The sequence below is a fragment of the Somniosus microcephalus genome, unplaced genomic scaffold, assembly GCF_052327205.1.
Source record: "Somniosus microcephalus isolate GS21.2 unplaced genomic scaffold, FLI_Smic_1.0 unresolved_chr1, whole genome shotgun sequence".
Classification (NCBI taxonomy): domain Eukaryota; kingdom Metazoa; phylum Chordata; class Chondrichthyes; order Squaliformes; family Somniosidae; genus Somniosus; species Somniosus microcephalus.
Genome location: NW_028225179.1, coordinates 50,556,835 through 50,581,757, shown reverse-complemented (window position 1 = coordinate 50,581,757; position 24,923 = coordinate 50,556,835). Strand labels below are relative to the sequence as shown.

The window sequence follows — 24,923 nt, the reverse complement described above, 5'->3', positions numbered from 1 at the left end:
ATCTAACATGGACACACCCAAATATACGTACAAGGATAACAGGTAATTGATTGCTAAAACAAACTTTAATTGAGTGTCTTTAAAGCCATGATGTAAATATGGTAGTTTACATTAACCTTCTTCCAAAGCCACTGGTGAATGCTGTGGAATGAGTTGGGTCCTATCTGATAATTTTTGATGTGGAACTGCAAGTTTGAAGCACAATGGATTGATTCCACTGGCCCTGTTCTGCTGACTCTCTACACAATACATACTTACAACCAAAAAAAACCTGCCTTGGATGGAAGTGGGCTTCGTTTTCTGGAAGGAATAAATCAACTGGGCCGAAAAATTACCTCCAGCAGATGCAGATAAAATTGTTCCGATTAAGTAAAGGATAAAATGTCAAAAGTGAGATTCGAACCCACACATCCAAAGGAGACGATTATTTAAACGGAGAGCCTTAGACCACTCGGCCATCATGACTTCCTGATGCAAAATATAATGCCCCTGCACTTACACACTGAGGTAAACAAAACGCAAACTGTTGCTGGAAGGCCGAGTGACCAGGATACAATCTCCCCGGATTTCACTGTCAATGTGTTCTGTGTATGAGGAGGCTTTGCCTGGCCATGTGGTATCTTGCTGCACCGGTAGTGATGCGCTGCTTTCGCTGCAGTGGGTCCCCCAGCGATGGGTATTAGGATCAGTGCTTTTCTTGTTATATATAAATGATCAGGACTTGGGTATCGGGACTCAAATTTCAACGTTTGCGGATGTGTTGTCAATGTAGTAAATAGTGAGAATGTTATTGGCAGATTTCAGGAGGACATAGACAGACCGGCGAAATGGTCATGGAAGGTGAAATTTGACGAATTAATTAATTTTGGTAGGAAGTATCAGAAGAGTCAAAATAAACCACGTGGTACATTTAAAGTGGGTGCAGGAGCAGGACGACCTGGGGGTGTAACTTCAGAAGTATCTGAAGGTGGTAGGACAAGTTGAGAAGGCTGTAAAGAGGGCAATCGCGGTCCTTGACATTATAAATCGGGGAATAGAGTAAAAACGCAAGGAATTTATGTTCAACCTTCATAAAACTCTAATTAGGCCCAAGCTGGAGTATTGTGGCCAATTCTGGGCACCACAGCGAGGAAGGATCTTAAGCCCTAAGAGAGTGTGCAGGGGATAATAGTAGGGTACCAGTGATGAAAGACTTAAGCTTTGTGCAGAGACTAGAGTAGCTGCGTTGTTCTCGTTAGAGCAGAGAAACTTAAGGGGAGAGTTGAGAGAGGTGATTAAGAAATTGAAGGATTTGGGGAGAGTTAAGAAGAACAATCTGTTTCCGGTGACCAGAGGGCGGGTTACCTGAATTCACAGATTTACAGTATTTGGATATGAAACAGAAGTGACAGGAGGAAGCATTAATACAGTGAATTTTTTATGAGCTGTAATGCACTGCCTGAAGGGGTAGTGGAAGCAGATTTAGTACTAACATTTAAAAGGTAATTGGATAAACACTTGGAAATATAAAAATATGCTGGGCTATGGGGAAACCGCAGGAAAGTGGGATTAATTGGTTCGCTCTTTCAAAGGCTCAATGCACCGAATGCCTCCTATTCTGTTGTAATATTCTATGATTCTATGATATCGATCTCCATGGCATCACCTATAGGCGAGAGATGCAAACGTCTGCACAGCTCTGCTTCAGTGGGATCTTGTTCCCCAGAGATGGGCTGCAATGCCCTGTCTGAGGCCACATTCGCTGCTATTGGCCAGCAGCGGGTTGTTGAAGAGAGCTGCTTTTCGCGGCCTCACGCATTCTGGGCTCTGGAAAGCAGCAACAAAAGGATCGATTTGTTGCTGTGTCTGAAATGCAGCTTAAAACAGTTGTTATTAACTGAGGCAGCCCTGCAGGATCTTATAATGATCTCTCACAAATCAACTGAAACCAGTCAGAATGTAAATATCATTTTGCATTTCCAAAATAAACGGTGTGAGTTTCATTGTGGAAACATGGAGAGTGTCTGGTGTGGCTCTCTCCTGAAATATCCATGACACAGCGAACCAACTCTCCTGCAATATGTACGGCCTCCCAACAGGCCTTTCGGGGCCTTGTCTGTTAAGACAAATTCTGATTCCGTGAAGCTAGTCTCAGGCGTTTATATATTTTTGATGTGCCTGCTCTCCGACCACAGGGTACATGGTGGGAATATCAGCCGGGCCCAGCTGGCAATGTTTGCGGCACATTTGTCTTCAGTCGTTTAAACCTGAAACTGAGACATTAAGGTGAAGATTACCCGATCGTTAATGCAACCATCAATTATTTGAGCTGACAGCCGACAGTGTCAACCGATTGTGCCACAGAGTCACAACACTTTCCAAACTGTAACACCAATTCACTGAGCTACAACCTTAGGTTACAACGGCCAATATGGATCGATGATGTATTGCAAATTACTTTCGGTCTGATGTAGATAAGCGGAGCATTGGAAACTGCATTTTATACATTCCGAATTCTAATGTACTGTCACCTCAGCCCACAGTTTTATGCCCGTTTCAAGCCCTCTTTTCCATTTTGATGACTTCCATCGTATATCCAAGTTTGCTCACGGCACTAAGTTAGGCGGCACAGTAAGTAGTGTAGATGCGAGCAGAAAATGCAAAGGATAGATTAACTGAGTGGGCAAAACTGTGGCCGATGGTGTTCGACGTGGAGAACTGTGAGATCATCCACTTTAGACCTGAGAAATATAGATCAGAGTATATTGAAAAAACTGAGAAGTTAGGAACTGTGGAGGAGCAGTAAGTATTAAAAGTCCACGTAGATTAATTAGTTCAAACTACTGGACAGGTACAAATGAAAATCAATGGTTCATGGAATTGTAGCCTTCATCTCAAGTTGGTGGTAATACAGAGTGGTGGAATTTCTGCTGGACGTCTACAGGAAAGATAGGGAAATGGTACAGGGGGATTAGTAGCCTTAGTGATTAAGGGTGAAATCACTTCAATGCTAACAGAGGATGTAACGAGAGATAAGCAGGCAATGGAGACTTTATGGGTAGAATTAAAGGCTAGGAAAAGACTAAAGACTGTATTGGGAGTTGTGTAGAGGCCCCCTGGTCGCAGCTGTGAAATGCTAGATTTTATAAATATAGAAATTGGACAAGCGTGTAGCAAAAGCAGAGTGGTTTTAACGGTAGATTTTAATTTTCATATATATTGAGATAAGCAGACTAGCACCTATCAGAATGTCAGTGAATTTATTGCGTGTGTCCAAAATAGTTTTCTACAACAATATGTCCTAGAACCAACAAGGGGGCAGGCAATATTAGAATTAGTAACGAGTAACAAGTCAGATTTATTAAACAGACTAAGGGTGCGGGAACATTTATTTAATAGTGATCATAACATGATTGCGTTCAATGTACTGTTTGAACAGGAGAAACGCGAAACAGCTATTAACATTCTAGATTTGGATGAAGCCGATTTCAACAGAATGAGACAGAGACTGTCCACATTAAACTAGGCAAATCTGTTAATAGTTAAAATGAGAGAAGATCAGTGGGAGGTGTTCATAATAAATTGAATATGGTACAGAAGCAGTTTATACCCCTGAGGGGCAAGAAATCTGCTGCCCAAAAGACAGGCATGGATGCCTAAAGACTTAAGAAACCCCGTTAAAATAAAATTAAAAGCATACATAAATGCAAAACATCACACAGATCCTGGCGAATGGGAAAGATACAAAGAACAGATAGTAAGAGCAGATACTAAGAGCTACAAAGAGGGAGTATGAACAGAAAGAGACTGGTGAAATGGGCAGACACATGGCAGATGAAAGTTAACGCAGAGAAGTGCAAAGTGATATATTTTGGTCGGAAGAATGAGGAGAGGCAATGTAAACTAAATGTTACTGTTTTAGTGGGGCCGATTATTTCCTTTTTATCGGCTCCTTCTGGAGATCACTGGCCCCGAAACTGCTCAGAATGCTATCTCCTGCAATTTATTAACCAGCTCTAAATGATACAATTTTAAAGAGGGTGCAGGAACAGGGACACATGGGGTGCGTGCACACACATCTTTGAGGGTGGCAGGGCAAGGTGAGAAGAATGTTAAAAATGATTTGGGATCCGTTCTTTTATTAAAAGATGAATAGAGCATAAAAGCAAGGAAATTATGCTAAACATTTAAACAGCACTGGCGAGGCCTCAGCTGGAGTATTGCGTTCAATTCTGGGCACCACGCTTTAGGAAAGAAGTCAAGACCTTCGAGTGAGTGCAGAATAGATTTACTGGAATGCTACCAGGGATGGGGCACTTCATTTATGCGAAGAGACTAGAGAAGCTGGGATTTTTTTCCTGAGAGCAGAAAACGTCAAGAGGAGATTTCATAGAAATGTTCAAAATTATGAATGGTTTTGATAGAGATAAAAAGGAAAAATCTGATGAGGTCTCATTAAAAGTGATATAATTTCTCCAGGCGCAGATAAGGATCGAACCTAACCCCAAGACCGCTTGATTTATCGATTCAAATCTTTTAGTTCTTTGTTTCCAAAGGGGGTGGTGGACACACGACACTGTTGCCTTGTCCTAACTGTACGTGGTATTTAAAAGTACTCACGTTTTTGGCTCAGCTTCACTCGCACGTGCCTCCCGTCGATGTGGATCCTGTTCGTGATGCCAATTGTTGTGGACTATTTTAAACCAACACCCATCACAAGGTTTTAGATTGATAGTCAAGTCATCTTTACTGCACCCGTGGGGAAACATTCTGCTCTGTCTTAGCCTGACCTTTCCAGATTGTTACAGAGAACACTACGATTTTATACATCACAATAAGCATGGCCACCTCATGTTAAATTCATTCCTGCCACCTGATAGGATCTTGACCTGCATGCATCTTCAAGGATTGGTTACGAATCTTAATATAAACATGTATAAGCTGCCTCTTCAATGAATCATTTAAACTGCTGAATGCCAATTAAAAGATACCTTGGAATGTAAACTAGGTAGTAACGTTCTTACGGGCAGTTGAAATGCTGGACATCCTGTCTCCATGTAATTGTTTTATATCTCTCCAAAGGTCAGCTTTGTTTGACCGCATCTTTATGAATGTGGTCTTTCATGGTAGTCCCTGTCTTCCTTATAATATTCAGTGAAACTACCAGCGATGTCAATTGAACTCTTTCCCCACTGCAATGGGTACAGGGTTACTGACTATGGGAATTGTGGGTAATGTGTCAATGACCCTGCATTGTGGGTATAAGTCACTGAACTTGGGCATTGTGGGTATAGAATCACTGACCCGGGGCATTGTTGGTACAGGGTCGGTGACACTGGGCATTGTTGGTAATGGGTCACTAACCCTGAAATGTAGGTATAGGTCACTGACCCTGGGCATTATGGGTATAGAATTACTGACCCGGGGCATTGTTGGTACCGGGTCAGTGACACTGGGCATTGTGGATAATGGGTCACTGACCCTGAATTGTGGGTATAGGCTACTGACCCTGGGCATTGTGGGTATAGAAACACTGACCCGGGTCATTGTGGATAACTGGTCACTGACCATGGGCATTGTGGGTACAGTGTCACTGACGTTGGGCATTGTGGGTTCAGTGTCACTGACGTTGGGCATTGTGGGTACATAGACACTGACGCTGGGCATTGTGGATAAAGGCCACTGACCATGGGCATCGTGGGTTTTGGTCACTGATCCCGGGCATTGTGGGTACAGGGTCACTGGCCCTGGGCATTGTGGATAAAGTGTCACTGACCCTGGGTATCGTGTGTTTAGGGTCACTGATCCTGGGCATTGTGGGTGCAGGGTCACTGACCATGGGCATTGTGGGTACAGCTCACTGAACCTGGGCATTGTGGGTACAGGTACACTGACCATGGGTATTGTGGGTACAGGGGCAAAGCCCATGGGCATTGTGGGTACTGAGTCACTGACAATGGGCATTGTGGGTACAGGGTCAAGTACACTAGGCATTGTGGGTACAGTGTCATTGGCCCTGGGCATTTTGGGTACATGTTCACTGACCATGGGCATTGTGGGTACTGCGTCACAGGCCCTGGGCATTATGGGTACAGGGTCACTGGCCCTGGGCATTTTGGGTACAGTGTCACTGGCCCTGGGCATTGTGGGTACAGGATCACTGACCCTGGGCATTGTGGGTACAGGATTACTGGCCCTGAGCATTGTGGGTGCAGGGTCACTGACACTGGGCATTGTGGGTACAGGGTCACTGACCCTGGGCATTGTGGTTACATGGTCACTTACCCTGGGCTTTGTGGATACAGTGTCACTGTCCCTGGGCACTGTGGGTACATGGTTACTGCCCCTGAGCATTGTTGGTTTAGGGTCACTGACTCTGGGCATTGTGAGTTTAGTGTCACTGACCGTGGGCATTAATGCTTTAGGTTCACTGGATAGACTCGAGGGGTTGAATAGCCTCCTCCTGTTCTTCTGTTTCGCTGTTTACAGATTTGCAACAAATCTGTACATTTTCACTGTTACTGTTAATTGCACCGCTCGCTCCATTAATAAAACTTAAAGTGGAGGAACTCAAAGAGCTCCCGTCCTGTTTCCAGCCCATGATCTCTTTCACTGTTAACAATCTCCCGGGCTGGAAAATAAACCCACCCTGGGCTCAGTAACTGCCGCAGAGATTTCAGCAATCCTGTCCCTCCTGTATTTCCCACATTTTAAAATTTCCCAATTCTTCGAGGGGTGTTTGGGAACAGGGGAGAAATCCTTGGCTAAAACCCGACCATTGAATTCTGGAAAAATCCATCTGTTGTTCCTATTTCCTGGTGTTTTTTGTCAGTAATAAATTGTGGGAGCGGAATTGGAATCCAGTCCGCCGTTTTTTTCCGTCCTCTGTTCCTGTTCTCTCTCGATGTCTCTAAAAGATGATTCACTGTTTGTATCGGGAATCGAGTTCCGATCAGTCCTGTGATGGACAGAGCTGCTGAGTATTACAAGCATTTTCTGTTTATATTTCACGTTAGAATCCGCCTCTGAAACACGGAGACACAGGGAATGTTGCTCAATCTGCTACAGGGACACTTCCATGAGCCGCTGAAACGTTTGACAAATAACTGACCTCAGACAAAGCAAAATACTGCGGATGCGGGAAATCGGAAATAAAAACAGAAAATGCTGGAAACTCTCAGCAGCTCAGGAAATGTGTTCTGACGAAAGGTCATGGACCTAAATCGTTAAATCTGTTTCTCTCTCCACAGATGCTGCCTAGCCTGCTGAGTATTTCTCGTATTTTCAGTTTTGATAAATAATTAACCTCCCCGTCTCCCGAAGCAGAAACATTGTCCGTTCTGAGTTTCGAGTTGCAAAACTGACTCAAATGTCGTCCGAATCTGTCTGTAAAAGTTGTGTAATAATGTTCATAAAACCAATTATTAGAAAGGCTTAAAGCCTTGGTTCACCTTGACTCTGATTACCCTAAAGAGTAAAGCGATTAACAGAAAAACCGCACAGTGACTCGTCATAGAATCATACAATAATACAACAACAGCAGCTTGCATTTATGTAGGGCTTTTAACTGAGTAAAATGACCCAAGTCGCTTCACAGGAGCGTTTTCAAACAAAATTTGATACCGAGCTATATAAGGAATTATTAGGGCAGATGGCCAAAAGGTTGGTCAAAGAGGAGGGTTTTAAAGAGCATCTTGAAGGAGGAAAGAGAGGTGGAGAGGCCGAGAGGTTCAGGGAGGGATTTCCAGAGCTAAGGGCCGAGGCAGCTGATAACACGGCCGCCAAATGTGGAGCGATTAAATTGGGGATGCGCAAGAGGCGAGAATTGGAGGAGCGCAGAGATCTCGGATGGTTGTCGGGCTGAAAGAGGTTACAGAGATAGTGAGGGTCGAGGCTGTGGAGGGACTTAAAAACAAGGATGAACGTTTTAAAATCGAGGCATCTCTTAACCGGAAGCCAATGTAAGTCAGCGAGCTCAGGGGTGATGTGTGAAGGGGACTAGGTGGGAGTTAGCAGTTTGGGATGACCTGAAGTTTACGGAGGGTGAAAGATGTGAGATCGGCCAGGAATACAGCACAGAACGAGGTCATTCGGTCCATCGAGACTGTATTGGTCTATGAAAGACCTGTACAATTATTCCCTCTCATCTGCTCTTTCCCCATAGCTCTGTAAATAATCTCCCTTCGGGTATTTAGCCTATGCTCTTGTTAAAGCTGCTATTGAATCTGCTTCAACCACCCTTTCAGGCAGTGCATTGCAGATCACAACAACTCGCTGAGTTTCCTCCTGTCGCCTCTGGTCTGATATCAATCAGCTTAAACGTCAGGTCCAATTTCACCTTTTGCTCCGAAACATGCTGCACTCAGCTCATGTCATGTCTCAAATTACTAATATATACTTCAAAAGGGAAATATTTGTACTACTATGGGGTGTGGGACTAATTAGACAGCTCTTTCAGAGAGGCAGCGCAGGCACGATGGGTCGAATACCTTTCTTCACTCTGAGGATTAAATACTTCAGGAGGGGCAAGGTGCTTTGTTGGCGCCTCGTTGGTTTAGGGGTGTGACTCTCGCTTTGGGGTTTCTCCAACTTGTAAATGCGGGAGGTCTCGGATTCAACTCCCAACCAAGCCCCATTTATTGTTAGTAAAAAACTGACCTTCTCACAGCTTATCGACACTGTAGAAAACAACATTCCTTCAAATAGGAAAAAAGCAGATTTTGCGCTGATTTCCCCACATTGTCCGAGCGTCACGGGAGCAACGTGATAAACCAACCAGCCGGGTAACTGAACAGGCTTTGCGATGTAATCGGCTCTGTGGCGCACCGGAGATCTCGTTGGATCTGTGAATAATGAATGAATGAATCAAGATGCAGCATTGTAAAGGTTGTAGGTTCGAGTCCTGTTTCAGTTTAGGGCTCCTTGATTTCTGGGTTCGACAGGGTGATTTTACAGCATAAACCTCAACTTGTTGATGAATGTCTTTCAAGACGGGAAACTGCCGCTCCGACACTTCCTGTTAAACCAGTGACTCCAGTCACAGCCCACTTTTCCTCGGAGCTGGATTGGCGAACCGTTCTCCAGGAGGAAACTCACCACCTGCTCAGTGCAACTCTTGGAAAACAAATTAAAAAGTTGGTCAAACTAAAGTCAGTCTGCTTGGGTGCTCAGAGAGGTTTCACATTGGACACATGCAGCCAGCTGACAGACAACGAGTCACTGACAGTAGTGACGGGTAGCACAGAACCGCCTCCCACAGCTGATCAGCCATCCTTTCAGACCGGTTCAGGAAGAGAGCTTGAACCAGCAGCGCTGGGAGCAGGATTCGCATCTGCGCAGAAACATCCCGCTCGATTTCATGTCCAACGCCTTAAACACTCGGCGATCGCAGCTGCAAGCGGCCGGTTCTGCGGCTGTAGATCAGACTGGGTCGGGTCACCACAGGAGCTCTGTCAGACTGCATGTCCTTTCAGACAGGTTTCTAACTAGGCACGTGCAGGGCGGGTCTGTGCGGACATTGCCTTGTTCAGGCGGAAGCTTTTTGCCTGCCGTGTTAGACCCGGGTTCGATTCCAGCCAATGCAGAACCTTTACATTTTGCTTTTTACACCCCTGAGTTCGTCTGAATTGGGATAAACGTCTTGGAACATATTACCGTCCTAATGAACTGTCTGGGTGGAGCAGTGCGGTGATTTAGAAGACAGGTGCACAAGGCAAAGTTGTTTCGCTCTCAAGTGCTCTGCTCTGCTCGCAGTTGCATTCGACCTTGAACCAGCTCTGGACATTAATCTCACTGAAGCAGAGTGTGACCGCGGTGTGTCTGTCAGCGGGTAGGTGACGAAGTTGTGGTTGCTGTGGGCCGCTTTCAATCGAGGCTGGGACACGATGCAAGGGGGAGGGTTGCTACGAGGTTTGGACTACATTGCCAGTCAGGAGCGGGACAAATCGAAAGGAACCACAAACAGAAAACCCAATCAGCAGATATGAGGATCTGATGATCCGCTTTGGGAAAGTGAATCAGAGCAGAATGAAGGGCGAACTGTCCGACTGCCCAGAAGCGATCAAGGCACAGCTCGGTCGGCGCATTCCCCTGGGTTAAGACGCTGGAACATTCCTCACACAAAAATTATTCAACCCAAAAAATTCTAACAACAATAATTTATTCCATCGATTGAAGGAATGGCAAACTTGGTTACGGAGCGACGGTGGAAAGTTTATTAACTTTGTTCCATTCAATCAAATTGTGATGAACTTTGATCTTTTCTCATTTTATAGACTTCATTTGAAGGGTCTCGGTAAAAAAGTTCAGTGTTTCTGACAGCGTGGTGTGGGTGAGCAGCTGGTGAGTGTAACAGGCTCAGGGCCGGATGCAGGAAGCTCTCTGACAGTCTCTCTCTCTCTCTCTCTCTCTCTCTCTGATGGTGAGTGTAACAGGCTCAGGGCTGGATGCAGGGAGCTCTCTGACATTCTCTCTCTCTCTCTCTCTCTCTCTCTCTCTCTCTCTGATGGTGAGTGTAACAGGCTCAGGGCTGGATGCAGGAAGCTCTCTGGCAGTCTCTCTGTCTCTCTCTCTCTCGGATGGTGAGTGTAACAGGCTCAGGGCTGGATGCAGGAAGCTCTCTGACAGTCTCTCTCTCTCTCTCTCTCTCTCTCTCTCTCTGACGGGGAGAGTTGATTGACAGCTGGAGGCTGTTGTTGGTTTGATTCATGCAGGAAGTTCCCTCTAAACCCTGTTATGATTAACAGCTGCAAACCACTTGTTTGTCCAGGACAGAAACATGAACAAAAGTGAACCAGTCCCGGATCATTCTGGGTCTGTTTAAAAGGGAGGCGATTTCAGATACGACGGCCGAGTGGTTAAGATTTTGGATTCGAAAGTCCCGGGGTTTGTTTAGCTGAGGCTCGAACCCTGCTCGAGGCGGATCTGTTCAGAAGTTCTAAATCTGCTTTTTGTTCTTTAATCCTCTCTTTTCTCAGAGCGCTGACCCTGATATTGCTCAGCATTCTATCCACTGCTATTTCTCAAACTCGCAGCACCCGTGTAACCGCATGAAGAAGGAGTTTGTTCTTCGATGCCGCGTGTAATCTTATCCGAAAATTGCCGGGTCGAGTCCATCCGTGGCCGTTTTAAAAACCGGGCGAGAGCTGTTCCTAATGTTCCGAGTGTGTGCAACACGCGGACATTCCTCCCCCAGAGTCCTTAGTCTCTCCGGTATCTCTGCATCCAGTGGCGGGAGCTGCTCTTCCGCTGAAGTTTGCTGACAGAAGATGAATCTACATTTCCAACATTGTCGATATTCCCATTCCCTCAAAGAACGAAGTCAAACACAAGGAGGGAATTGCATGGAATGACGCTGATTTTTACAAAACATAAACGGACCATTGAACACAACTGGTGTGTGTCGGTGTTTCTGCTCCACACCAGCCTCCTCCCGAGCTGGTTCATCTCATCCGATCAGCAGAAACTTCTGTTCCTGATTCCCTCCTGTGTGTATCCAGCTTCCCCTGAAATGCATCCATTCGTCTCAAATTTTGCACGTGGCCGGCAATTTCATATTCTAACCACTCTCTGAGGAAATAATTTTATCCTGAATTGCCTATTGGTTTTATCAGCGACTACCGCGTATTGATGACCCCTAGTTTTGGACAGCCCACAAGTGGAAGCATCTGATATACGTCAACCCTTCCAACACCGGAGCTTCAACGGCTGATCATTTCCCCTCTGCACTGCCTGTAATCAGAAAACTTGAGCCCTTACTAGGAAGGGCTAATCCTGTCCTGACAAGAAATGGGGAAGTTTACCTGAGCTGTGCGCTGGTTGCTGCGGGGCATTACTTGATTGAACTGCAGCTCTGTCCCTACAGGCACTCGGTGTGCCCAAGCCTTGCGTCTTCCCGACCTGTACTACATATCTCTACACTTCGTGTTGAAGTGTTTATAACCCTACTGGGGGCGGAAGAGAGACAAAAGCAGAGAGAGAGAACGAGAGACAGAGAAAGGCAGAGAGACACACAGCAAGGCATACACAGAGAGAGAGAGAGATCTATAGAGAGTGAAACAAAGCGATAGGCAGAAAGATTGAGAGAGAGACAGAGAGTGACAAGAAGAGCAGCAGCGAGATCGAGAAATAAATCTGCATTTGACGAACAATGACTATCCCTGTATAGAGTAATGTAAAAACCTGTCATGTCATCGGCTCTGTAGCGCAATGGATAGCGCATTGAACTTCTAGTATAATAATCAAGCGAAATCATTGAAAGGTTGTGGTTTCGAGTCCCAGCAGAGTCGTTATTTAGTCAGATTCCAGTGGTAAAATTTAGCAGCAAAGCCGCAACTGGTTCATTGATGCCCTTCATAGAATGGGAATGGCCAATGAGATCGCCTGAATTGTGATTGAAGAACAGGCCAGCTTCAATCTGCGCTCCTACTTGAAATATTTTATTCTTTCCATTATACTTTTCTGAATTATTTTCCCTGCCGCCTCAGTCATTATTTCTCTCTTTACCATGTTCTGCTGGTGTTACAGGTTAGATCAACAGTGGCTGCTCAAGGAAGCCTGCGAAGTCCATCAGGAGAAAAATCAGAGAGAAAAAAGAAATAATTAGGGAGAGATAGAGAGATGCATGCAAAGAAAATGAAGGGTTTATGGGTCAACACTGTGCGGAATTTAAGGTGGAGCTTGGGAGAGATTCCTCCTGTCTCCTGAAATCCACTAACTATTCCAAGACTTGAGCAAAAAATCTAGGCTGGCAGTTCAGTGCAATACTGAGGGAGCGCTGCACTATCGGAGATGCCGTCTTTTGGATGAGACAATAAACCGAGGCCCTGTCTGGCCTCTCAGGTGGACTGCAAGGACGATTTCGACGAAGAGCAGGGCAGTTATCCCCGGTGTTCTGGCTAATATTTATCCATCAATCAATATCACTAAAACAGGATATCTGTTCATATCTGTTTGTGGGAGCTTGCTGTGCGCAATTTGGTTGCCGCTTTTCCTACATCACAACAGTGACTACACTTCACTACATTGTTCGTAAAGCTATTTGGGGCGTCCTAAAAAATGCAAGACATTTTTCTTATTATCTTCTTTAGCCGCAACCAATAAACTTAGAATTGAACCGATATTTGTAGAAAGGGTTGTGAGACTGTGGAATGCACTGGCCCAGAGCAGCAGATTCAGAACAAGGTTTAAAAATCGGCAACGTGTAGGAGGAAGGGGATAGAGAGGCAAGAGAGCCACAGATAAGATCACATTGGAAACAACTGGCCCAGAATCTGCTTCAAATCCCCCACTGCATTTTAAACACATTTATTGTCAAATTGATACATTGAAGCATTTCAGCAATACAGTAGATTTAACGCTGCCACTGGTTGGATATATTTAAACCCAACCGCTGTGTTTAGGCTCCACCCTGAATATTTATCTCTAACCTAGAATCAGTTTATAATCAGGAGACAAGTTTTCAGCAGCCGGTGAACAGAGAGCAGAGGCTGAGGCTGATTCTTCCTACGGCATCTTCCCGTGCCAACGCAGGAGATGCAGCAGTTGCCCTTTGACCTTCTCCCTTCCCACCGTCCAGGACCCCAAACACACCCTGCAGCTGAAACAGCGAAGTCCTTGTACTTCTTTCAATGTTGTAAACTGTATTCGCTGTTCACACCGCGGTCTCCTCTACATTCCGCTGACCAAACACAGATTGGGTGATCACTTTCTGGAACATCTTCATCCAGACCACAAGCGTGACTCTGAGCTTCTCTCCTCGGCCTCCTACACTGCTCTAATAAAGCTCAACGGAAGCTCGAGGAACAGCACCTCATCTTTTCATCCAGCCTCAATTTCAGTTCATCAATTTCAGTTCATCAATTTCAGTTCATCAATTTCAGTTCATCAATTTCAGTTCATTAATTTCAGTTCATCAATTTCAGTTCAGCAATTTCAGTTCATCACTTTCAGTTCAGCAATTTCAGTTCATCAATCTCAGTTCATCAATTTCAGTTCATATCCACTGTTCCCATTTTGTGGACATCAGCTGCTGGTAATGACTCTGCTGTTGCCATTTATACCTCCTCTGGATTCATCTTTTGTTTCTTTGCTTCTCCCAATACCATCACCGCTTTTGTCATTTAATCTTTCCTGCCTTCCAACCTATCACAGAACTTCCCCTTGTTCTTTCCTCCGCTCCCCCTTTGCCTGCCATTTTATTTGCTTAAAACCTGTTACATGTCTAACTTGTTCCAGTTCTGATGAAAGCTCATCAATCTGCGATGCTAACTTTGTGTCTCTCTCCACAGATGCTGCCCGCCCTGCTGAGTGTTTCCAACATTTTCTATTTTATTGCAATATTCCTGCTGTTTATATTCATTACCCTGCAGAGTACTCGTACTGTTCTCAACAGCTTCTGTTATAGTTAAATATCAGAGGCGTAGCATTACTGTAATGATCAATGTGATTCATTTCGACTTGTGGTTACACGACAAATTGAATATCACAAAACCAGCGCAATAACGATTGTGGAGGTAAAACACACGGTGCAGGGTCAGTGATTGGAGAATTGCGGTCATGCAGACCTAAATGTATCGACTGGATTCTTGCCCCAATGACTATTGGTACGAATGGGACATGTGACCCCCATCTCTGGTCGGCCTGTCCTGCCGGTGGGATTGGACATACCCAGGGATGGTGATGGAGGAGTCTGGGACGTTGGCTGAAAGTTGTGATTCTTTGAGTAGGACTCTTTGAGTGTGACTATGTCAGGTTGTTGCTTGACTACTCTGTGGGGCAGCTCTCCCACTTTGAGCACAAGTAAGTGAGCAGGGCTTTGCCGCGTCGAATGGGTGAGGTTTTAGACCAAACCTAGAGCACTGTGAGCAGTTCTGAGACACCACACCTTAGTAACCATATGTAGAATAGGGTGTACCTGTAGGTTTTAGTAAACATTATTGAGAAATATAATATGTGAAATTGTATGTTAAAAGCCTGTATAAAATGGCGAATGTCTTAGAGAAAAGCAGGATGGACAATTATGCCAACCTGACTGAAACTGCTGTGTTTTCAATTACTGAAGTAACGGAATGTAGTGCTAAGTTTATGGAGACTGGTGGGGACGAGGAATTTAGTAATATTATGCTTAAAGATACAAGAACTAGAGAAAGAGATAGGAGTTGGGGGCATCCTTCATTGGTACAGCTATAGGATGGACAGATTGTTTAGAAAACATTTTTTTTAATGTTCTGTGAAAAGTGAACATCAAAGATAAGGGTACTTTGTTGTGCACAGAAAGTGACTTAGTGAGATTAACAAGGTCATAATATGGCTAACGAGGGAAGCAATACTTTTAGCAGATGTCAGAGGGTTGATTTCTATCCCGTAGGCAAAACGAGATGAAAAAGCGCATAAAGATACAGGTTTTGAACACTGAAAGTAGCGCGCACCATGTAACCAGAAATTGGTAGGAGCTTCAGTCAACAGAACACAGCAAGAACCCAAAGACGCGAGCTTCAGTCAACAGAACACAGCAAGAACCCAAAGAAGCAATCTTCAGTCAACAGAACACAGCAAGAACCTAAAGAAGCGAGCTTCAGTCAACATAACACAGCAAGTTACATCAGGAGACCGCGCCACAGTCACTCGGAAGGAACACCAGGGTTAAACGAACAGACTATGACTATCTTCTTGTTCAGTATTGCTTCTTTCTACTGGAAGTTTAATGCTTAATAAACCTGTTTTATTACGCACAATATGCCTGTGCCCAGAGTGGTTTGTGTAGTCACGGACAAATTATTATAAGAGCTTTTTAAAGCTACACATATATTGGCCTGGGAGGGAGTGCAGTGTAGGTTTACCAGAATGAAAACCGGACTCCAAGAGTTAAATTAGGAGGAGAGGTTGCACGAATTACGGTTGTATTCCCGATAATTTAAAGGTTAAGGCGAGATTTGATTGAAGTTTTCAAGATATTAAGGGAACAGATAGTATAGATAGAGATAAACTATTTCCACTGCTTGGGGAATCCAGGACTAGGGGGTATAGTCTAAAAATTAGAGCCAGGTCTTTCAGGAGTGAAATTAGGAAACACTTCTACACGCAATGAGTGGTAGAAGTTTGGAACTCTCTTCCACAAACGACAATTGATGCTGGATCAAATGTTAATTTTACATCTGAGATTGATAGATTTTTGTTCACCAATGGTATTAAGGGATATGGGCCAAAAGCGGCTACATGGAGTTAGGTCGCAGGTCAGCCATGCTCCCAATGAATGGCGGAAAAGGCAGGAGGGGCTAAATGGCCCACTCCTGTTCCTATGTTCACATTTTGTATAAAGTTCTGCTTAGACCACATCTGGAGTACTGCGTCCAGTTCCGGGTACCACATCTCAGGAATGATATATTGGCCTTGGAGCGGGTGAAATGCAGATTGACCAAAACGATACCGGGGCTGAAAGGCTTAGATTATCAAGAACAGCGGCACAGACTAGGCTTCTATTCTTTTGGATACAGAAGATAAAGGTGTGATATAATTAAGATAGTTAAGCTACTGTCAGTTCCGCTCTGTAACACACTGACCTGTTAACTGTTTCCAGGTATTGTCGCTCATTTTCACCATTGGATGTGCTGCAGTCTGCTGACAACAGGCGTTTAAACTGAGCAAGATTTCAGCCCTGGCGGTGAATGCTGCTCCTGACGGATTTCTCGGTTTCCAGGCGCTGGCGGGGATTGGAAAGCACTTGTGTCACACTAAGTAAAGCTAGAAGTCATCAATATAAGATAGTCACCAATAATTCCAATAGGGAGTTCATGAGATAGTTATTTACTCAAAGTACGTGCAACCATAAGTAATAATTGAGTTAAACAGCATTGATGCATTTCAGGGGGAGTTAGATAAGTGCATGAGGGAGACAGCAATAGAAAGGTATGCTGAGAGTTAGATGATGAGGGCTGGGAGTAGGCTCGTGTGCAGCATAAACGCCGGCAGAGACCAGTTGTGCCGAGTGGCCTTTTCCTGTGCTGTACATTCGATGCCAAGTGTCTGAAAGGTTCATAGATCCGCACCTCATTTAGGCGCCAGAATTTATGCAATTATTTTTGCGAAGCCTCTTAATAGCCTCACGTCCTTGTCTCTTCGCCACCTCTGGTGGAAGGTCAAACTCCCCGCAGAAACAAATCTGCCCGAGCCGTCATCGCGGGATTCTTTAATTTTGCGGTTTTGAAACAGGACAGAGACACAAATCTGTTTCCTTCTTTGACCCTGTGATTCGCTATTCTGCGGGTATGTGAGAGAGAGAGGGAGTGAGAGGGACAACGAGAGAGTCAGAGAGAGGGTAGGACGGAAAGGGAGAGACAGAGAGAGGGAGAGAGCGAGAAGGACATACCGGGAGAGAGATATAGACATCCTTGTCAACCTACTTAATTGTTAGACCCAACAGTTTATAAATTGATCAACGGAAGGATTTGTATTTTATCGCTTTGCCCTACTTCAGAACGTCCCAAAGCGCTTTACTGCCAATTGTGTTAGAACTTGGTGTTCCCGCCCTGGACTTGGAAAACTACAGCAAATTCGCAACTGCTTCTCCTCTCTTTTCCTCTCTCTCTCTCTCTCTCTCTCTGTCTCTTTATTTCTCTCTCTCTATTTCTCTCTCCTTCTCTCTCGCTGTCTGTCTGTTTGTTTCTCTCTCTTTCTCTGTCTGAATCTCTATCAGACGGTTTCCCTCCTTCTTTATAACTAAACAGCGACATGCATTCGCAGCCTGTCCCGGGGTGAGTTACTATGGGGGATCACTGGGACCACAGGCTCGCTGTAAGGTCTCTTCCTTAGATGGGAAGCCCAGAGAGAGAGACAGATGCGTTCAATGTGGAAACGGTGAACAATGTCCTCTTCATTCATAGTTATATCTAACATTTTATAATGTTCTATTTGAGGTGCTGTGCACTCCAATGATTCGCTATCTCTGCGCATGTTTCTTTGCTTCTCTCTCTCTCTGTCACTCTCTATCTGCTCCTCCTTCTCTGTCTCTCTCTCTGTGTCCCTATTTCTGCCTCGTATTCTGTTTCTCTCCCTGCTGTCTCGCTCTCTCTCTCTCTCTCGCTATCTTACTATCTGACTCAGATTCATTCCCTGTCTGTGTGCCTGTCTCTCTATCTGTGTTTCTCTATCTACCCATCCCTGCATATGTGCAGCTGTGTTTGGATTTGTGGGTGTGGATCTCTGTACACATGAAAAGGATTAGACCATTCAGACACTCTACCATGTTCCACAATTCAATTCGGTCATGGCTGATCTGTATCTTAACTCCATTGTTGCCGTAAACTTTAATAACCTTGCCTAACAACAATCTATCGATCTTATTTTTGAAATTTCTCTGCTTTCGCTTCTCATTCTGCCTATTTGAATTGGTCCGCAGGTCAGGAAGTTTTTGCAGGGAGAGGTTTTAGAAGTTCAGACTGGAAGAAAGTTTAGAGTGGTGTTCCCCAGGAGTCGATAGTAGGACCGCTACTCTTTTTGATGAAAATTAATGAACTTGGGTATAGAGGGCATAATTTCAAATTTTGCAAATAATACGAAAGACGGTAATGTGGTAAACAGTGAAGACGATAGTAACAGACTGCAGGAGGACATATACAGACTGCTCAAATGGGCAGACACGTGACAGATGAAATTTAACGCAGAGAAGTGTGAAGTGCTATATTTTGGTAGGAAGAATAAGGAGAGGCAAAATTAATTAAATGGTACAGTTTTAACGTGAACAATTATTTACATTAATCGGCTCCCTCTGGAGATCACTGGCCCTGAAACTGGTCAGAAAGCTCTCTCCTGCATTTTATTAACCGCCTCTAAATGGTACAATTTTAAAGTGGATGCAAGAACAGGGGGACATGGGGTGTGCGTACACAGATCTGTGAGCTGTCAGGACACGTTGAGAAGGCTGTTAAAAAAGCACGTGGGATCCTTGGCTTTATTAATAGAGTTCAAAAGCTATGAAGATATGCTAAAACTTTAAAAACACTGGTCAGGCCTCAGCTGGAGTATTTTCTTCAATTCTGGTTACCACGCTTTAGGAAGAATGTCAAGGCCTTGGAGAGAGTGAAGAATAGGTTTACGATAATGGTACCAGGGGTGAGGGGCTTCATTTATGTGAAGAGACTAGAGAAGCTGGGATTTTTCTCTTTAGCATAGAGAATGCAAGAAGAGATTTGATAGTAATGTTCAAAATTATGAACGATTTTGATAGAGTTCATCAGGAGAAAAGTCATATTAAAGGTGATAAAACCTCGCGAGGCACGGATGGGGGTTGAACCCATGATCTTCGGTTTACGAGACCGACGCCTTACCACTTGGCCACCGCGCCGTCAGTGGCGTTTGGGCCAGCGGATTCTGAATTGTTTCAATTTGGTTGAAATAGCACAGGCACAAATGGACAAAAGCAAAGCAGGATAGTGGAGCAGGCAACTGATCCGCCTCACTTGCATGAATACTTTCATAAAACCTTTCACAGAAACATTGAATCATACATTACAGAAGGAGGCCATTTGTCACATCGTGCTCTTGAAATCACTATCCAATTAGTCCCAGCTCTTTCCCCATTCCCTGCAAACATTTCCTCTTCAAGTATTTATCCAATTCCTTTTTAAAAGTCACTACTGAATCAGCTTCCACCACCCTTTCAGGCAGAGCATTACAGATCATAACAACTCGCAACGTAAAACAAAATCTCTTCATCTCCCCTCTGGTTCATTTGCCAATGAGGAAGGATTGGATAGGCGGAGTTGATTTTTGGAGCAGAAGAGGCAGTTGGGAGACTTAATTGAGGGGTATAAAGTTATGAGGGGCCGAGATAGAGTGGATAGGAAGGACCTAGTTCCATTAGCAGAGGGATCAATAACCAGAGGGCACAGATTTACCGTAATTGTTAGAAGGATGATCTGTGGCGCCGTGATCGTATAGTGGTCAGTACTCTGCGTTGTGTTTGCAGCAACCTCGGTTGGAATCCGAGTCACGGCACAACTTGCTTTACATCTTCTGTCCCTTGCGGCACCTGCTAATAAAACTCAGAGAATCATCATTATTTATTAAAATAAGAAATCTGTCTTGTTTGTGGTGAGAACCTATTTATTCCTTCAAAACCCCACGCTCTCACATACCTCTGCCTTATTCTCCATAATTCACACTCGACTCTTGCAGCTTTTTCTTCCTTCCACAACCACTAGCCCTTCTTCACTTTCCTCCTTTCATTTCATTGTCATTTTCCTGCGGTTTTCCCTTAATCTGACATTCACTTTCACCTACTTAGTGTCAGCTGTGGCTCAGTGAGAAGCACAATGGCCTCTCAGGCAGGAGGCCGTGGGCTCAGATTCCTCCTGCAGAGACTAGAGTATATAAATCCAGGCTGCTCCTCCAGTGCAGTACTGAGCGAGTGCTGCATTGTTGGAGGTGCCGTCTTTTGGATGTGACGTTAAATCGAGGCCCCGCCTGCTGTCTCAGGTGGACATAAAAGATCCCATGGCACTATTTCGAAGTAAGAGCAGGGGAGTTATTCCCGGTGTCCTTTCCAATATTTATCCCTCAATCAACATAACAAAAACAGATTATCTGGTCATTATCACAATGCTGTTTGTGGGAGCTTGCTGTGCACAATATGGCTGCGGCGTTTCCCACATTGCAACAGTGACTACACTGCAAAAGTACTTCATTGGCTGTAAAGCGCTTTGAGACGTCCGGTGGTCGTGAAAGGCGCTATAAATATGGAAGTCTTTCCTTTACTTACGACGTTAAATTTTCTCTGCCACCACCGCTGTTCCTGAGGGCAAATGTCCCATTCACACCAGTGCACATTAGTACCTTGAAACTAGTCGATACATTAAATCTGTGGGACTGCTCGATAGAAAAGCACTGCGAAAGCGGGGCCTTTGGAAGGACAGGGACCCGATTGTTCACGGAATTTCCTTGGGGAATCTTGTGATAGAGTGCCTGTTAACTGAAGAACTGGGTTTTTTTCATGCTGGTTGAAGCTGTTCCCAAAACTGTTGAGGTGCGTGTGTGACAGGCAGCGCCACCTCGCTGCGATCGAGGGTTTAAGTGTGAAATATTGGCCCGCTGGTGCGGTGCAGTAAGATCGAAAGCGTTCCGCTTTAATCTTAACAGGTCTGTTGAAGTGTGCCATTGAAACAAATAAAGGGTAAGTGAAAAGAGCGCTAGAGGGTGAAAGCCGCGATTACAGGAGGTTGGCCATAATTGAAAGGTTCCTGAATGCCCGTGGCACGGGACGCTGTGTTCTTTATGAAGAGCGGGAGCAGGAATAAAGTTTAACAGAAATAAGATGTACAGACTTGGTGCTAATCAGAAAACTGCGCTGGTCTAAGGTCGATAAAAAGTTTGAAATTAAATTCATTTTCAAAGGATAAAGTTAACACTTTTTTTCCAGCTCCCTCATCATTTGCTTTTCCCGTTAATCTTTCAAGTGGTGTAAAGCCCGTGCAGATTGGAGTTCGCTCTCAGCTTCTCCCATCGATTTGAAAATGAAACAGGAGGAGGCGAGGATTGCCCCAAACAGCAGAGCTGGGCTCTGACTCTGTTTATATTGCTGCAGGAGATGTTCTCTTCCTCTAAAGATTCCCTCACCATTAAAACGCGTGTTATATCTCACAGCCTTTAAATGGACGGTTTTATAACATGTTGGAGAGCTTTCAATCAAACAGATTTTAATAAATCTGCAAAAAGACGAGGTTAGGACTGGAACTGATAAGATATCGATCATAGAGTTAACATCAGAATCAGGCTCATTGTCCAGTGAGGCAGGAAACTGCGAACACGTTGGAAGAGAATGTCGGATTGAGGGACGGAAGGGAGGAAAGAGATCTCGATTCGATCTTCATTCCATTACAGCTGGGTGAAATATTAGTTTGAGAAAGTGGGAGAATTTTTACCAAACAGGGAGAGAAAATATTGCCTCACTTGGGGACTGTAACATTTTCAGTTCACGTATCTCCCAACTAGTTTAGCAGTCCCTCGCCTTAACCTCTCACTAACCTCGATCTACCATTATTATCCAAAAGGAATCATCCAAAAATCCCTTTTATTTCAGTATTTCTGTTTCCAAACGGTAGTAACAATCTTTAATAAAGTTTCTTTACCGCATGTCCTGTCCGTGCTCCCAGATTGACAATGTGGAAAATGTGGAGCAGGCTTCGGGAAACAAACGGATTTACATATTTACCTCACAGTTTCGGCACATCTGTGACTGAATTCCCGTTTTTATTAATAAAATTGCCGTTTTCTTGCGATATACTGAACGCAAGCTCTGCACTGATTTTCTGGCAGTTATTATTTGTAGACGTGTGGAATGTCTCCAGGCCGAGGAAACTGGTTCCATTAAAAAGTCTCGCATTAATTGGTGTAAATTCCCTCAGCGAGAATCACAGCCCGAGACCAAAGAGCCGCTGACCCTTCTCTTAGTGTTTAGTCTCAGCAATGACGATTTCACTGGTTTGGAGATATGTAATTTGCTACGAATTCATGAAATTGAAAAGAGCCACAGCGATCATCACAATAAACTAAACCCTGCGATATTTAAGAGGAGTGTAAGATGTTGAGAACAGTATCGAATATTGTGCAGGATAATGAAAATAAACAGCAGGAATATTGTGTTCTGCTCCCACATGACACAGATCAGCCTCAACCTCTGCTCCCTGCCCGCCGGCTGCTGAGACCTTGTCTCTAGATTATAAGCTGATTCTAGGTTGGAGATAAATATTCAGCCTAAACACAGCGGGTGGATGCAAATATATAAAGCAGTTATTTTAGACCAGCGACCTCGTTACAAATTATATATTGCTCAAAGGCATCAATGTATGAATATGACATTATATGTGTTTAAATATAGTGGGGGAATTTAAAGCAGATTCGGGGCCAGTGACTTCCAATGTGATCCTACCTGTGGTTGTCTTGCCTCTCTCTCCCCTTCCTCCCACACCCTGCCGGTGTTTATACCTTGTTTTAAATCTGCTGCTCTGGGCCAGTGCATTCCACAGTCTCACAACCCTTTCTACAAATACCCTTTCACTGCTTGACTTCTCTGTTTATTAGTTATTAGCTGGAGTGCACGTTGTTATGAGAAAAGTTGAAATAATTTTTATATATATAAAAGAGTTTGTCTGTCTGTCTGTCTGAGTGGGAAGAAGAGAGAGACGAGGGAATAGAGGCGAAAGCACCAATCTACTAAGCGAGGAGATCCTGGGTTCGACTCCCAGCGGGGCCTTTTTTTTCTTCATTATGACTCTCCAGGGGTGAGTTTCTTCTCGTGTGAAAGGACTACAATCCTTTTAAATATATCTGCGGCTGCATTAGTTCCCACTCTGGATAAAGGCTCCAGTCGCTATGGGAAATGGGTCGAATTCCACCACTGTCACAATTTCTGGCAGTGCTGATTTTGGACTTCTCCAAATATCCATCTTTTCTAAGCGGTGCCGTGCGTTACTTTGCTGTGGACAGAGCAGAAGAACAGCAGCTGGTGTGTGGCACCATGATCGGATAATGGCCAGTACCCTGTGTTGTGCCCGCAGCAACCTCGGTTGGAATCCCAATCACGGTGTAACTTGCTGTATATCTTTTGTTCTCTGTGGCACCTGCTGATAGAACGCAACAAGAAATCAATCATTACTACATGAAACAAATATTATTTGTTGGTGGTGAGAACCTAATTACTCCTTCAAAACCCCTCGCTCTCACCTGCCTGAGCTTGATGATCCATATTGCAAACCCACCTCTTCTCCCAGCTTTTTTTCCTTCCGCAATCAATAGCCTACTTTTCTTTTCTCCTTCCATTTCTTTACCACTTTCCTGAGGTATTACCTTAATCTAACATTCACTTTCAACTACTTAACTTCAGCAAACTTAAGTTTGCTCTGCGACAATCGTTGTTCCTGCAGACACATGTCCCATTCGCACCAATCTATATTGGTGCTTTGAAACCAGTCGATACAGTCAGACCGGCAGGACCGCTCGACAGACAAGCATTGCGAAAGCAGGGCCGGCCTTCGGAAGCAAAATAGCCGGATTGCACACGGAATTTCCTTTGGCCGAATGGATAAAGCGTCTGATTTCGCTGCTAATTGCAATCGGGATTGTTGTCAGTCACGGACCATTGTGTGCCTATTCAAAATGTGTGAGATCACAGTCCCGGATCATTCCGTGTGTTAGTCTTTTTTAAAGGAGTGCGATTTCAGCTGCGATGACCGAGTTGTTAAGGTGTTGTGTTCGAAGTTGCGTTGGGTTTCCCTGCGCAGGTGCGAACCCAGCTCGCTAAATTCGAAATATATCCATTTTTTCCTAAATCCACTCCTTTATATGAGTTGTTGCCCTGGATTTTCTCACAGTCCTCCCCACAACTTCTTGACGATGGCAAACTTTTTCTTCTCTGTTCTGAATTTGACATCAAACCGACCATTTTTGACAGTCCCTCACCTGAATTAACGGAAGTCCTTTTGCTTACAGAGCTGATTGTACATTTTCAATATTGTAGATCTGGCTGCATGGGCAGGACAAATGGTGAAGCGAACTTTCTTTTGCAGATTAGTTCTGTTTGGATACAAAAAGCAGTAAATGGAACACTTGACAGGGGAGACGAGGTGGCCGAGTGGTTAAGGCGATGGACTGCTAATCCATTGTGCTTTGCACGCGTGGGTTCGAATCCCATCCTCGTCGGTTGTGTTAAAGGTTTGGCACCTGCAGTTCTTTTGCACATAACCTTTTACGTTATGTGCAAATTCCCCTTTTGCTCCCAAGCCTGCTTAATTTAGGTTATGTCATGTCTCAAGTTACCAATATATACTTTAAAGGGTAAACACTTGTAGGTCTATGGAGAGTGGGACTAATTAGCAAGCACTCTCAGAGACAGCTTACTTCAGTACCGTCAGAATCTGAGATTCCAATACTTATTGAGTTTCACATTTATATAT

General features: G+C 44.4%; 2 non-coding genes across 2 annotated transcripts; one reads left to right on the top strand and one right to left on the bottom strand.

Annotated features, from left to right (window-relative positions):
• Positions 1 to 19,246: 19,246 nt before the first annotated feature.
• trnat-cgu (transfer RNA threonine (anticodon CGU)) lies at positions 19,247 to 19,318 on the bottom strand. The gene has a single exon. It is a non-coding gene; the product is annotated as a tRNA-Thr (tRNA).
• A 5,269-nt stretch (positions 19,319 to 24,587) lies between these two features.
• Positions 24,588 to 24,669, top strand: trnas-gcu (transfer RNA serine (anticodon GCU)). The gene has a single exon. It is a non-coding gene; the product is annotated as a tRNA-Ser (tRNA).
• The last annotated feature ends 254 nt before the right edge of the window (positions 24,670 to 24,923 follow it).